Below are 14,656 nucleotides of genomic sequence, written 5' to 3' on the forward strand. Positions count from 1 at the left end.
CCTTATGTAAAAAGGACCAAACTCTTACAGTCAGCCAATCAGCTCCGACCTCCCTCTAGGACCTCCCTGGGAGGAGCCCCAGTCCCTCAGATTTTCGTACGCACCCAACTAGGTTGGCGTAATATTGTTAGAGAGGGATGTGAGACCTTCCAGGGGAGGCGGGAGGGTTGCATGTGAATCTATGAAAGACACCAATACTGGATAACTGCTGTTACAGGTAAGTAACGCATTTCTTATCCAGTATTTGAGTGTCTTTCATAGATTCACATGCCTGAATCAGAATAGCTAGCAATCAGATATGCACCTGCGTGATGGAAATGCTCTGTAGTCACAGTAGACAATGCATGTGTCGTCATACAACATGTGGACAGCATAACAGTAACATCACAATAGCAAGGAACGTGCATACCTGGATGGCGGGATGTAGGAAGGCTCACATCACTGAAAGAGATGGCGAAGCACTGCCTGGCCCACTGCCGCATCCTTCTGAAGTTCGATATCCAGGCAGTAATGTCTGGAGAAAGTGTGCGGTGACTTCCAAGTCGCCGCTCTGCAAATGTCCAAGATTGGTACCCCAGCGAACAGTGCTGCGGACGTGGACATCGCCCTGGTGGAGTGAGCAGTAACATGCTCAGTTAAAGGCCGTCCGGCCTTGTCGTGGCAGAATGCAATCGCTGAGGATATCCACCTGGAGATGCTTTGCTTCGTGAGAGGCAGGCCCACTCTTGGTCTGCTGTATGCCACAAACAGCTGTGAAGATTTCCTGAGAGCCTTAGTTTTGTCCAGGTAGAATTTTAGGCACCTCTGAAGGTCCAGAGAATGCAGCGCTCTTTCCGCTGCTGTGGACGGATTTGCAAAGAAGGACCTGAGGACAATTGGCTCGTTGAGATGAAAGTCCGAAGGGACTTTAGGTATGAATTTAGGGTTTGGTCTCAGCACTACCCTGTCTTGTCTGAATTGCATATATGGTTCCTGAATGGACAAAGCTTGCAGCTCGCTAACTCTCCTGGCTGATGTTAGAGCGAGCAAGAGTGCTGTTTTCCAGGAGATGTGTTTGATGGATGCTCGATGGATGGGTTCAAACGGACTTCTCATGAGTTGGTTGAGTACCAGATTCAGTTGCCATGTTGGAGGGACTTTCCGAGGCCTCGGAAAGGATCTGTAGAGCCCCTTCAGGAATTGTTTGACTAGTCTACTGGACCACAGAGAAGGTCCTGTGAAAGTCCTAGTGAATCTAGAGATAGCTGCGAGGTGAACCTTTATGGATGCATGTGCCAGGCCTGATTGTGCTAAATGCAGCAGGTATGGTAGTATTTGTTCAGGGGTGACTGAGAGTGGTCGTAGATCCCGATCCACACACCACATGCAGAACCGTTTCCACTTGAGAGTGTAGGTTTTGTTTGTACTATCCGCTCTCGCTTTCGACAGGATATCCCTGCAGTCCTGCGGGATATTTAGTCCACTGAACTCCCTGTGCTCAGGAGCCAGGCCGACAACTTGAGTGATTGGAGGTTCGGGTGTTGCACCTGACCGTTGGACATTGTTAAGAGGTTCGGGTGCTGCCTCAGACGGATCGGTGACCTGATGGAAAGTCGAAGTAGATCCGAGAACCAGTGTTGTCTCGGCCAGAACGGGGCAATCAGGATTAGGGTACATGGCTCCGCCTTCATCTTCCTGAGGAGCCTCGGGATCATTGGAAACGGAGGAAAGGCGTACGCAAACGCGCTGGACCATCCGATGGAGAATGCATTCCCCAGAGACCCTTGTTGGGGATGCCAGCTTGCGTAGTGCGGACATTTGGTGTTTTCTTTGGTGGCAAACAGGTCGATGTTCGGGACTCCCCATTGAGAGAAGACGTGTTCCAGGGCGTTGTCGCTCAGCTCCCACTCGTGGGAGAGGGATCTTTGCCTGCTCAGGGCATCCGCGATAGTATTGTCTTTTCCGGGGACATAGTCCGCCTTGAGTTGGATCCCGTGTAACACCAGCCAGTTCCAGATTTTCTGCGATTCGCGTGATAGAGAGAGCGAACGCGTTCCCCCCTGTTTGTTGAGGTAGTGCATCGTCGTGGTGTTGTCCGTTTTGACGAGCACTGGGGAGTTCTGGATGCGTGGCAGGAATGCCTGTAGAGCAAGATATACCGCCCTCAGCTCCAAGAGATTTATATGGAGCAGTTTTTCCTGAGAGTCCCACTTGCCGCTGATTCGAAGATCTTGTAGAACGGCGCCCCATCCTTCCAAGGAGGCGTCCGTGGTGATCACCAGAGGTGTCGCCGGAAGGAGAAACGGTAATCCTACATTCAGATTTTTTCGATTCCTCCACCAAGCTAGGCTTAGGACATTTTTGGTGTGATTTGCACAATGTCCTCGAAAGAGCCAGTGCTTTGGGTCCATTGGGTTGCGAGAGCTTCCTGCAATGGGCGCATCCTGAGTCGGCAGTGAGGGATAAGGAGTATGCACGAAGACATCATTCCCATGAGGGATGTGTAAGTGCGCACTTTGATGTATGTTTTTGTCGCCACAGCCGTGGCCAGAGATAGTATCTTGTCTGCCCTCTCCTTCGAGGGAAAGGCCTTCACGCACTCCGTGTCCAGGATAGCCCCTAGGAAGGTGATCCTTGTCGTAGGGGTGATGCAGGATTTTTTGAGATTGATGGTTAATCCTAGCCTCTGAAAAAGATTGGTGCAGGCGCAGGAGGATGCTGCCGCGTCCTCGGCTGAGGGTGCTTTCACCAGCCAGTCGTCTAGGTAAGGGAAGACTTGGTGACCCAACTGACGCAGAAATGCCGCCACCGGTGCTAGGCACTTCGTGAAAATCCGCGGCGCGGACTTGAGGCCAAATGGTAGGACTCTGAACTGATAATGTCGGCCCGCCACCTCGAACCGCAGGAACTTTCTGTGACGCTTGAGGATGGGGATGTGGTAGTAGGCATCCTGGAGATCTAAGGATGTCATGAAATCTCCGCGTTCGAGAGTATCCAGGATTTCTTGAATCGTCACCATCCTGAACGATTGGCTCCGTAGGAAGGCATTGAGTGCCCGAAGGTCTAGAATGGGCCTCCACTTGTCCTCTTTCTGTCTTACAAGAAAGAAGTGTGAATAAAACCCCTTCCCCTTCTGGGATGCTGGAACTCGTTCGATTGCTCTTTTTTGTAGCATTATAGCGAGTTCTAGGGTAAGGAGCCGTAGATGTTTGTGCGTCCGTCTTTTGGGAGGTGTGTTGGGAGGCAGGGATGTGAACTCGAGAGAGTGTCCGAATCTTATAATTTGGAGAACCCATCGGTCCGTGGTGATGTGTTGCCAATTGTCGAGGAAATGGGTCAGTTTCCCTCCAATTTGAAAGGATGTAGAGGGTGGTGGGACTGGCTGGAGTAATCGGTCACTGGCGTCCGCCAGCGCCCCTTTTGGAATTCCTGCCCCTGAAGGTAGATCGTCCGTATGAAGATTGACGGGCTTGTTGTTGTTTATGCTGGTATTGATTTTTGTTGGTAGAGGAATACGAGGACCGGTTCTGGTAGGAACCGCGATAAGAGGACTGACCTCTGGATCGGTTTTCTCGAAAGGACTGGTTCCGGGACTGTAACGTGCCTAGTGCCCTTGCAGTGTCGGTGTCCTTCTTGATAGTTTGCAGTGCCTCGTCGATCTTGTCCCCAAAGAGATGCTGGCCGTCGAAGGGCATGTCCAGCACCTTCAATTGTACTTCCTGGCGGAACGACGTCGCCTTCAGCCATCCTTGACGGCATAGCACAGCAGCTCTGGCTAGTTGACGGAAGCCAGTCATGGCTGCATCTATAGCGCAGTCAATTATTTCCGCCGCCGAAGATTGACCTTCCGACAGGAGAGCCTTGACCTCCCCCCTTACGGCATCAGGCAGTTCCTTCAGGTATGGGGCTATGTCCTCCCAGAGTTGCCGATTGTAGCGCCCCAACAAGGCAATGGAGTTGGCGATCTTGATGGTCATGGCCGACGTGGACGTGAATCTCTTCCCTATCGTGTCCAGCTTCCTGCCTTCCTTGTCCGGAGGAGCGGACAGTGGGGAGGAAGGGTTGCGGGAGTGTTTCTGGGCCGCCTGCGTGACCACCGAGTCAGGTTTTGGGTGCCCGTTGAGGCAAGCCGCCGCCTTAAGTGGGGCTTTATATTTCTTGTCCAGGCGCGGAACAACCGCAGGCACGGAAGCGGGTGTCAGCATCAATTTCTTGCCCTGTTCCCACAAGAACTCTATGATTGGAATAGATTTGGTTGCCTTTTGTGTCTGCTCTTTGAAGTCATGCAGGAAGCAGTCCGTTTCCGTTGATTCCACTACCATATGGAATCTCTTCGCTGCCCGTTCCACAATTTTGTGGAAGCCTGCTATGTCCACAGGCGGCGAATCCGCCTGTCGCGGTTCAGGTGAAGCCGGGGATGGCGCTACATACTCGTTATCTCCATACTCGTTATCTCCATCCTGGTCCGAGTGGACCGAGTGGACTTCCTGGACCTCTCCTTCCTCCAATTCTTCCTCCTCCTCGTCGTCGTCCGAGGAGTCCATCACCTGAGGCTGGGTCTCACGGTGGGTTTGAGGGAGAGTTTGAGATCGTTTTGGGGCAGACGCTGGTGTATGGTCTACCGGTGTCTGATGACCACTGTCCGCATCCGGGAATCTTTGCTTGTAGTCCTGTACAAGGAACCGCAGGTCATTGACCAGAGTCGCCGGTAGGCATATCATGGGGGTGACCTCCGTGCGGACACTAGTGTGGATGGAGTGTTCCTGAAAAGTTAGGTCCTCCTGCTCCTCATCGGTGCTTTGGCACTTGACGTTGAGGTCCGAGATGGAGGTAGCTGGACCCATGTGGTCATCCTCTTCGGATTCCTCACTTTGGAAGATGTCGTGAGGTGGTTGCATCTCCACTTTGCTCGGAGACGTGGTTTCCGGGGTAATTTGCGTTTTTCTAGACTTGCTAGACGCAGCATGTGTTCCTGTCGACGTCGAGGGCGTCGTCGACGGCGGTAGCATGAGGGTCGGCATCTCTACCAGTTCGGATTTTTTCCATGGTTCCGATGCCATCTCCGACGACGAGTCTTCCTTCGTCGTCGGCGTCGTCGACGACGACGGTCCCTTCGTCGACGGTCCCTTCGTCGACGGTCCCTTCGTCGACGGTTCCTTCGTCGACGGTTCCTTCGTCGACGGTTCCTTCGTCGACGGTGCCTTCGTCGACGGTGCCTTCGTCGACGGTGCCTTCGTCGACGGTGCCTTCGTCGACGGTGTCGTCGTCGACTGCGTGGACGACTGTACCTTGGTCGTCGACGACTTCGATGACGATGTTGTCGTCGTCGGTACCTTCGTCGACGGCGAGCCCGCCGTCGACGGTGTCTTCGTCGTCGACGTCTTCGTCGACGTCTGTGAGTTCTTCGACGACGGTGGGCTCGTTAATGACGATGCCGTCGTCGATGGTGTGGTTCTCGTCGTCGACAGGGTCTTCGTCGTCGACGACGATTGCAGTAATATAATAGAGGAAACAGGTCTACCTGATGATGTTGAGGAAGTAGTCGTCGTCGTCGACGCTGAAGGCGATGACGCTGATGTCGTCGACACAGTGGTTGTGACAGAGGTTGTTTTGTGGGTCTGTCTGGTAGACGATGGAGCAGGCCTTTTGAAGGTGTGATCAGCCTGAACAGACACTGAAGATGACGTAGATCTTGCCTCTGAAGACTTTTTTGTCTTCGTAGGAGGAGTGTCTGAGGGGCCCGGGGAAGATACCCTAGGCCTCTTTTTAGAGACTTCTGAGCTTTTGGAAACACTGCTCTCAGAAGATTCTAGATTGTCTCTGTCCTTCAGCCTGTCCAGCCAGATGAGAAGGCGTCCTTCCCTGTCTCTCACAGTCTTTTTAGGGAAAGACCTACAGATCCTGCACTTGTCCGAGACATGATCTGGGTAAAGGCAGTACAAGCATAGCTCATGCTTATCATCCACATGGATCCTCTTCTTCCCACAGGAAGAGCAGGCCCTGAACAGGGCTTTCTTCTGTGACTCCGACATGGAAGAAGTTTGTGGAAAGAAGCCACTTACTGCAAAACAGTGTAGTGAAGAATCCTTGAAGGGTTGAGAGCGAGGAATCACTTTTGAAGAAAGTTAGATGATTATAAGTAATCTTGAGCAGAGCTCAAGCTGGAGACTCCCTAGCACAACGTGCGGTAGAAAATCTGAGGGACTGGGGCTCCTCCCAGGGAGGTCCTAGAGGGAGGTCGGAGCTGATTGGCTGACTGTAAGAGTTTGGTCCTTTTTACATAAGGACAAGGAAAGGCCACTAAGGGGAGACCCTTGGGCCTATTTTCTCTATGTATGTCTATAGGACATTACTTTTTTATTTACCGGAGGCTCCCGTCTCGACGACGGGGAATGATTCAGGCATGTGAATCTATGAAAGACACCCAAATACTGGATAAACAGTCCGAGACAGCCCGCGCCGGGAACTAAGTGTTTTACACGGACTCTCGGCGCCTAACACTATGACTGAAAACCTGTGCATCATCACCACCCTCAGGTCTGTGTACCCCATTACAGTGTACGGTGTCCGAGAGGGCGGCCACACATATGAATTACGCATACCAATCTGACAAGAGGGGAAAAAGGCGACTCCGCCAGTCTGCAGCCCGACACGTGCCTGCAGAATCTCATCAGACTAATGCGCACGTAACATGTCCCCCACAAATAACAAGAAAAAGCATAATGGCAGCACTGGGCCCCATTACCCACATGCGCCGGACATCTCGCGAAATATTGCCCCTGGGAATGGCCGCACACAGACGCCCTTACCCACGTGCGCCGGTCATACGAAACATGGCGCCCATAAAATGGCCGCAAACGGACACCGTAACAACATGCGCCGGACCATACACACGAGACTGCCCGTGAAAATTAACCAGCAACCCAGGGGAACTGCGTGCCCCCTGCCACAACCACCATAGGGGGGTGAACCGATGACCCACCGCCCTACCCGCAGAGATACATAGTCACGGGAGGGTGTGAAACGTGCACGCACCCTACTCCTCTGAGCCGAGGAGCTCTGTGCCGGTAGAAGAACGAAAAATGTATCGCTGACCCTTCTGTTTCATCGCACACTCAAACACTAAGTGCCCCGAACAAAGGACCAGGAGTTCGCCCCCCTAGGTGCACTAACCCCATACACTCACAATTCCTACCTCGACCTCCCTTGAAAGGGGGGCCAAGACTCCCAACTACAAGGCACCAATGCTAACCATCCCATGAACGACTCTTATCCGTGCCCAGTGCAAAAGGCCTAATGCAGAGCATTGCTGCTTCAGCAATACAATATAGGTTACTGTACCAAGAATTCCCACACAGATAAGTGGCAAAAGTATTGTACAGCCTACCCATCAAGTCAAGATTGGTAATTAAATACTATCTGCAGAGGTGTCCCTATATGACGCCGAATCTCGATATTGCAATCCGTGACTTGCTGCACGGTGTACTCATGGGAACGGGGTGAATAATGTGCCTGCCCCATACCTCCTAGCTGTACTGCCCCAGCCGGGTAGTGACCCTCAACCTCACTGCCACTGCACTGAAGTGTATGCGAACATGATTCCGGACACATAGCAAGCTACAGAAGACTGTAGGATACAGGGAGGTTGCTACTCTTACCCGATGAGGATCGCGGCAACTTTACCAGACGCCTAAGCAAGGAGGCCATGCCTAGAGGTATAATACACAAACCAGTAAACACCGTACAATGCAGTTAACAACCAATAAACATATAACTGTAATTGAACTGTCGCTCAGAGTGGCCCGTGACTCTCGCGCCCGCTCCATAAACAATCTCCCCCGACCGCTGCCCTCTGCCCGTGAAGCGTGGGCCTCAAAAGCCACCTTGGCTACCCTGGCGGCGCTGGCTGACATACAAGCATGCTAACCCACCACAAGGACCTTTTTGGGTACCCTGCACCAATGCCCAAGACAGAGAAACTCGGGCAAAACACATGCGTTCCCACAAGCCCTCGTACTGCCGAGGCTGTATCACGGAGAACCTCCCGGGGTGCGGGGCAGAGGTATGCGCCCACGACCCGTGCAGAAGCATATGCACCACCGCTGCCCCAATGCATGTGAGGCGCTGAGACACCCCCATTAACCCGACTCACCGCAAGGGAAACACACCGGCGGGAAGCCCAGCACCAGACGCTAGACCAGGCCTCTGGACGACCTCCAGAAGGCACACCAAAAGGCATAAAGGGTAGGCCAGGGAGGGAGGGGGGGATCGAGATGCCACCGCAATACGCAGCATGGAAGCTCCGTACAGGGATAAAGTTATGGGAGAATCCATCGCCCGACTGGCGCGACCTCCGACCCAAAGAAAATGGCCGCCCACGGACGCCATTACCCACGTGCACCGGACAATGAACAGCATAATATTATAACATCCCCGTGGATATTCGACCTCAGGCAGGAAAAGCTGCCATAAAACGGAGGACCGGAAGTTAATTGAATAAGGTAACTGTTACCTGATGGCGCCCCCCCCGAGTAAAACCTTTCAAAGCTACATGTAAACAAAAGGCTGCCCAAAATGGAGTCAGCCCGCCACGCTGACGGTTCTGCAGCCGGATCCGCCGCAGAAGTGCTTAACCATAGCCCCAGGGGCATGGCAGTCTGCTCATGCCCGCCTCAACCTCGAATAACCCGGAGAGGACCCTACTTGGCGCGCGATCCCGGAGCCCGACAGACGCTCCCCTCCCAAGTAGCCCCTCCGATGGCTAAGCCCAAGGCCCCTAAAATCTAAAACGCTCGCGCCCTTGCCAGCCCCCGAACAACGAAGACCGTGAACCGGAAGACAACCCGGGCTGCAGGGCACCGCATGCAACATGCAAAATGCAAAGTAGAACCCATCTTAACGCTCCCCGCCAGAAGCCCTAATTATAAGAATATGTTCTTATAGAGAATCAGAATTCAAGAGGCAAAATTGAGTAGCTGGGAACTAAGCGTGAGTTCCTAAACTGCCATAGGTTACGCGAAAGGACCAGGGCGGGCCGGGCGGGCCACCCTCAGCCGAACCTCAACAAGCTGTGAAGGTAAAACAAGTCCAAAGCCCCATCTCTGTGCTGCGACTTGGCTCCTTTCTACAGGAAAAGAACCAGTTATTTCCTCACCCACCATTTCGACAACTTTGCACGCACAAAACCAAACGCCATGCAGTGGAACTGTCTGCATCTGCAGAGTAATGACGTCGTGCATCACAACCGAGCTTAGTTTCCTGTCCTCAAGACTGGGGGGGTGGGGGACAACCGCTTAAACATTCCAGGTCAGACCAATCGGCAGATGACTAAGACATGCGACAAAAGGCAACCAGGGCACGTTGCTCCCAACCGAAGGCAAGGAAGCAACGTGGCTTTGAGGGAAATAATGAGTGCGATGAGAAGACAACACAGAATGCCGAAAGCCATCGCGTTGTGCTCGAAATACTCATGTTCATACTCCGCATAACACACGCTCCCTGCACGAGAAAGCCACGAAAGCCTTGAAACAACGCCTAGTGCACTCCTTTACAACACAAAATGATGTGATGGAATCCGGATGCGATGTATTCCGCGCATGCAGAGCCTATTAGTAACGTTACGCGCTTCATATAAACCAGGACTGCGTAAACCAGCAGAAAGAATGGATTAATTTCCTGGCTGCGTGGCTCTATTCAGACAATTATTAAAATCCGTGCAGGCTCAAGCCCTTGCCCTCTAAAGACAATCGCAGGCAGTAGCTCATCCCTGTCCCCTGAAATGATTCCAGCTCCTCAAGTAATCTAGCAACCTATAAGCACTAAACTGAGCAGGGTAAAATACAACATGCACGCTATTCCATAGACACACGATCGGAGGTGGAATTCAACCAACAAAGACAACACCACGATCCTTTTCACCCGAGTATATACCGCAGGGTCAGTCATAGCAAATTATCACAAGAAATCCGAAAGTATGCGCCTCCTGATAATGGAACATTCCAGGGCGGTTCTGACAAGCGGACAAAGGCTTCCGTGGTCACATTCATAATTGCCTGTGTCACACTTCCTAGATGCCACTCCCAACGAGCATTGAACCCTGTTATCCAGCTCCACTGTCGGTACTGTTATGAGTTGAGCCACCTCCTCGCCCCCTTATATCTCTCTAACCAGTGTATCCAGAGTGATTAATCGCAGCACGTTCAAAAGCCACTGCATGCTCACCCGAGCCCAAGACAAACGTGAACAAATCCCCGAGCCCGAGGCCACTGTATTCTCTGCTATGGCATAGTGCCCACACTCACCGGAACAAACACGGCGCCAAGACCAGGACCGACGCGACACCGGGGTGAGCCAACAGCAGTAGCTCCGCGAAAGACAACCAAAAATGTGTGTCCCCCCGCGAGGACACTCCGACGCGTCCGGGGCGGCAAAGAGGCAGAGAAAATGGCGAGGGGGGCTTATGTACCCCTCGCCCTGCCTGCCGCACCGGACGTGCCCATACAGCTCCTCCTAGCTCCCCTCGGGACTCCGCCTGCCCGGGGGAGGAGAGGGGCTAGAGAGGGGCGGGGGGAACCCTCGGTATCTAAGGGGCCGCCCTCCTGATGGCCACTGCGTGGCCTCGGGCAGCCGCATAGCTGTGTAAAAATTAAAATGAAGGCGGATCTCCAAAAGAGGCAGCCTGGATGGCGCGGGGGCCTCTAACGAGAGAATCAGGCTCAGCTCTGAGGGAGATGCGCTCCGGGGAAGCCCACTACCGGTGAGGGCTCCTCAGCGGGTGTACGCATGGTGAGATGGGAAGGTCCGAGATCTCCTGCCAAGACGAGACTGAGGCGGAGGCAGGCGCAGCACCAGGACGCCGAGCCAGGGCACATCTGTCGCGGGGCTCTCCACAGCACCGGGGGAGCGGAAACTGCAGCCGAGAAAGGGGGGGCAAATCACCTCATGCGCCTGACCATGACATGTCCAGCAGCCCCGAGATACGAGCCACACGGAGAACAGCCAAGTAGAAATCACGAAGGTGGCGGCCTGGATGGTGCGGGGGGCCTCCGACGGGAGAATCATCTATGGTGGCAGGCCTAATAGCAGGCAGCCCGCGCCAGGGTGCCTCTCTCGCGGGGCTCCCCACAGCGCCGGCAGAGTAGAAGTAGCAGCCCAGAAGGGGTGAGGGGGTTACACCTCATGCGCCTGACACAAGACGTGACCGCCACAGACCAGGGGCTCAATCACTCCCCTGTTGTCAGAGCAACCCTGCCCTGCCCCACAAAACTGCCTCAGCACGGAAAAATAAAATGATAATAACCTTGCGTTATTATCATTTTCTTTTTCCTTTTCCGCAGTGCTAAAAGGCAGTGGGGTGACGTTGCTCCACCTTAGCGGAGGACCCTCCATGCTCCACTGCCTTTTGGCTTGGTTTGCGCTATTTACATACTACATACATAGATAATGCATTAATTTGGAAACAATTTGTTAACATTTGATTAAAGATATACATTTTGGAGACACCTATGCAAAGCTTTCCACCCAGTGTGACTCCTAGAATGTATTTTCACTAAATAGAACTTTAATGTCCTTATGTTGATAGAGTTATTATTTATGTTTTTATTGTTTTATTGATATCAGGACAAGAAAAATTTCTTCTTCCAAAGTTGTATTAATGATGACATAGAACTAAAAGTCAGTTGATGACACTCGTTATGATTTAATTTCCTCGGATGTCAGATTGTATGCAAATTAGAAGAGACCGTTCATTACCTTTCTTCCCGGGATCTGAAGCACTCAAAACTGCCCATGAATCCAAACATATAACGATGAGAAACAAACTAAAGGAAATGATTTGAAGTAGATAGCATTCCTCTGAAGCATTGTAGCTTGTCCTCTCTGCACAGAACCCACAGCAAACAAGTTACATTTCTGTTACCCTCAGCTGGAAAGCATGTTTACTGTGTCATGATTAGTTTAACTCAATGAAGCTAAACTGTTGGTATGCCATATGATGGTGGTGCCATAAGGAGCCTGTACAACTAACCACAGTGATGCTCACCTACTACAAAATACAGAAGGAGTGCTAAAAGTGTGAGGGACAAGGAGGCCTGGCTGGGAAATGAGGAATACGTAATACAAAAAGTGGTTAGTAAAAGTACATGGGGATTTAGGGAGGGACAGGCTACTACAAACACCTACCCACAGAAAAAGTAAGCCCACTACCATTAGACAAACTACACTTCTCAAGTTGTTATAGCTTAAAGATTTCAAAATAGCAGTCAATGTGCTCCAGCTCTAAAGGTGACAAACCAGCATTAATTATACTACAGCCAAGGCTTGGAGTAAGTCATGCACCACATATGACCACTCCCAGTTACTGTAACACACTCCCATAGAAAATAATGGTGGCAGTGACTTAAAATAATAATACCCCATCACATAAGAAATAATGTTAAAAACACATATTTAATAGCATTATATAAATATTATATTTTATATAATTCTTTATATTATTTTAATAAATATATAACTACGTACACGAAGTGGCAGTTATAGTTAAGACCACATTACCACAAAAAAATATTTTCTTTTGTTTGCTAATAGCTTTGGGCCCTTTGACTAATTCTCCCTAACCTTCCCAAAACCTTTCCAAAAAAAAAGTCTCACTCACCTCCACTCCTTTATAGAAAGATTTGGGTTGATCCATTAAGCAGAGGCAGATAAAAACAGTGGTCCAAAAACAAGTTTCCCCCATGCTACTTTCCATGGAAAAATTGATGAGTGATACCATAGAAACGGCTGAACGGAATTACAGAAAATTTGAAAGAAAGCTAGATCTTGGTCCAGAAAGAAAGCTTTTTTAAATTTGTTGTTAATCAGTTCAGTAGTTTTTGAGAAATTACTGGTCAAAATACATGTGTTTATCACACCATGGAGTATTCCCCGATTCAGCAGATCTACTGAGAAGATCTGGTTGGATCCCACCACATCAAGAAAGATGTGGCGGAAGCCACTTTAGGACGGGTTCCCCGGGGCACTGCTGCCATCTGGCCCCAGTAATGGGGTCCCCGAGCCACTGGAGAGAGGATTCCCCATGCCCCCTTCCCGACAAAAACATATTCGGGCCCCTGTGGATGGGGTCTCTGGGGCCCTCCAAAGACTCAGGGAGGGATGCCCGACGTAGACCTTCACACAAAAACTAATCCCAAGCCCCAACCTCCCCAAAAATTAACCCCGGGGATTTGGGTCCAGGAGCTATGCTTTTCACTAAGGAACACCTTAGAAATTCACTGAAAAAAAGGTTAACATGACATTATAGTATGGTGAAGATTTCAGTTGAAACATACTGTTTAAACGAACGAAACCACTGAAATTCACAGGTTACATTTATCTCGAGAAACTATAACTCGTGCCCTAAAGTTTACTATAACTCTAACCCGCGCCATGCACTGCTAAATACTTCACATATTACATTGTACATTTGTTGATAACATTGCTGCAACATCTGAAATGACTCACTGTGCATCAAAACAGGTTTATTTTTATATTTTCAGAATTAACAGTGCCATGTGAGGCACAAATCTATACATTAGGGGCCAGATGTAGGTAGGCCGTTACCGATCGGAATCGGCCGAAAATACCGATTTTCGGCCGTTTCCGATCGGTATTGAGCGTTCGATATGTAGGTGACCAAAAATAGGCTGAATCGGTAAATTTACCGATCGGTACATTTACCGATCAGTAAAATACCGATAATGGAATTTTACCTAGCGGTAATGTTACCGATCGGTAATGTCACCGATCGGTAATGTCACCGATCGGTAATGTCACCGATCGGTAATGTTACCGATCGGTAATGTCACAGATCGGTAATGTTACCGATCGGTAATGTTACCGATCGGTAATGTCACAGATCGGTAATGTTACCGATCGGTAATGTTCCCGATCGGGAAATAAAAATAGGTAAAATTGAACATTGAGATGTAGGGAGGCCCAGTAATACCGATTTTGCCTCAAAATCGGTATTTGAGAGTCGGAATTTACCATGGATTCAAATCAGGTGGTAACCAGGTGCAGCCTATAAAAAAGGACCCAAAATGCAATTCATGCAGCCTATAAAAAAGGACCCAAAATGCAATTCAGTTTGCACAATGGCGGCATTCTATGTAATAGCAAGACGTCTACGGCTACGGGAGGAAGGAGAGAGGGAATGGCTGAGACAGGAGCAGGTCTACAGGCAGAGGGTCACCCTGTTCATGCTGACAGAGGAGGATATACTACAAAGGTACAGGTTGGCTCCAGTAACCATCATGGAGCTCATCAGGGACCTTAAACCACTGTTGGAGCACCCCACCCCAAGGGCACATGCAATTCCAGCACATGTACAGGTGCTGTGCAGCCTCCACCTGCTGGCGTCAGGGAGCTACCAGAGCGTGATTGCTGTGGCGGGAGGGGTGACCCAGAGCAGCCTCTCAAGGTTTTTTCACCAATTCCTTGACGCCATGTTGCACAGGATGGAGCATTACATTTCATTTCCATCCACCCATGCTGAACTGGTACAAACAAAATCAGACTTCTACCAGATGGCAAGATTTCCCCATATCATCGGATGCATTGATGGGACACACATCCCCATTTGTCCCCCTGCTGCCACAGAATACATTTACCGCAATAGGAAGTCAAGCCACACCATCAA

Source organism: Lissotriton helveticus, chromosome 4_2 (genome assembly GCF_964261635.1).
Source record: "Lissotriton helveticus chromosome 4_2, aLisHel1.1, whole genome shotgun sequence".
NCBI lineage: Eukaryota > Metazoa > Chordata > Amphibia > Caudata > Salamandridae > Lissotriton > Lissotriton helveticus.